At 43.2% G+C, this 1,982-nt stretch overlaps 1 non-coding gene across 1 annotated transcript; it reads right to left on the reverse strand.

The window, feature by feature from the left end:
* Positions 1-442: 442 nt before the first annotated feature.
* Positions 443-515, reverse strand: Trnaa-cgc (transfer RNA alanine (anticodon CGC)). Its single transcript has one exon. It is a non-coding gene; the product is annotated as a tRNA-Ala (tRNA).
* Between the last annotated feature and the right edge of the window lie 1,467 nt (positions 516-1,982).

Genomic DNA, 1,982 nt, shown 5'->3' on the forward strand with positions numbered 1-1,982 from the left:
TTCTCTCTGGTTTTGGTTACCGGATATGGTAAAGACTGCCAGTCTTGCTTGCGAGGTTAAGGCGGAACTCACCATATGCACCATCATCGACAGCGCTGTGCAGAGCTGAGTGGAAGGTATGAATCCTAGGCTGAGGCGGTTACGTGACCGTGTAGGCCACAGATTCCTTGACTTGAGTCATAGGTTCATGGGTTTCTGGATTCCGCTTAATAGGTCAGGAATCCACTACATACAGGAAGTTGCCACACGGGTAGATTTTTAGGTTATAGTTGTTGTTGGTTATTGTTGTTTAACGTCCCGTCGACAACGAGGTCATTAGAGACGGAGCGCAAGCTCAGGTTAGGGAAGGATTGGAAAGGAAATCGGCCGTGCCCTTTCAAAGGAACCATCCCGGCATTTGCCTGAAACGATTTAGGGAAATCACGGAAAACCTAAATCAGGATGGCTGGAGACGGGATTGAACCGTCGTCCTCCCGAATGCGAGTCCAGTGTGCTAACCACTGCACCACCTCGCTCGGTCAGGTTATAGGATCTCTGGAAACCATGGAAATGGCATCCGTCTAAAAGGGGGCAGGTAACACACAGTAAGGTGGTTGTAGAAACGATCGGTGTTGTAAATAATCGTAGCTGTTTTGGGAAAGAACCAGAGCTCCAGGCCCTCATAGAAAGCACCGAAGCTCAAAACAGCTATAGCTACGGAAAGCTGGCTAAAGCCGGAAATAAGTTAAGCCAAACGACCTAACTACGTTCAGAAGGGATAGATTAAATGCAGTTGGTGCTGGAGTATTTATTGCTGTCAGAAGTAGTTTACCGTGTAGTGAAACTGAAGTAGATAGTTCCTGTGAAATAGTATAGGTAGAGGCTGTACTTGTCAATCGGACTAAACTGGATCGTTTTACCGACCTCCGATTGAGAGGATATAGTTGCTGAACAGTTGAAAGAAAACATGACCCTCATTTCAAATAGGTACCCCACTCACACAATTAAAGTCGGTGGTGATTTCAATCTACCCTCGATATGCTGGAAAATGTATACGTTTAAAGCCGGCTGCAGGCATAAAACGTCATCTAAAATTGTAATGAATGCTTTCTCAAAAAATGTATTTTGAACAATTCGTTCGTGAGCCCACTCAAAGCATAAATGATTGCGAAAGCTTACGTAACCTCTTAGCAGCAAATATTGCTGGATGAATAGGTAGTATCATGACGAATACAGGGATTAGCGACCACAAGGCAGTTGCTGCTACACTGAATACTGTAACACCTACAACCATCAAAAAGAAACTCAAAGTACATCTATTTAAGAAAAGCTGATAATGCTCTTAACGCTTTTGAAGGGACAGCCTCCACTCCTTCCGATCTGATCATGTAAGCGTAGAAAAGATCTGGAATGACTTCAAAGAAATAGTATCGATTGCAATTGAGAGATATATATACCACATAAATTAATAACTGATGGTACTAATCCCCCATGGACAAAACGGGTCAAACCGCTGTTGCAGTAGTAACGAAAAAGCATGCCAAATCTAAAAGAATCCAAAATCCGCAAGACTGGCGATGTTTTGCAGAAGTTCTAAATATAGCGGCTACTTCAGTGCGAGATGCTCCTAATAATTTCCGCAACAAAACTCTGTTTCGAAATCTGGCGAAAAACCCAAAGAGATTCTGGCCATACATAAAGTACACCAGTGTCAATACGCAATCAGTAGCTTCACTGCGCGTAAACTGAGGACAGTGCCACTAAAGTAGAGTTACAAAACATGGTTTTCCGAATATGTAGTAAGTATTCCCGAAGTCCAGTCAACAGAAAGTGCCAAGATGAGAAGCACAGAAGTGAATATCCTCGGTGTAGCAAACTAGCTTAAATCACTTAATAAGGGCAAGGCTTCCGGTCCAGATTGTATACCAGTCAAGTTCCTCTGAGTGTGCTGATACAATAGCTCCATGTTTAGTAATTATATACAACCGCTCACAGAAAGATCC

This window comes from Schistocerca gregaria, chromosome 11 (assembly GCF_023897955.1).
Source record: "Schistocerca gregaria isolate iqSchGreg1 chromosome 11, iqSchGreg1.2, whole genome shotgun sequence".
Taxonomy (NCBI): domain Eukaryota; kingdom Metazoa; phylum Arthropoda; class Insecta; order Orthoptera; family Acrididae; genus Schistocerca; species Schistocerca gregaria.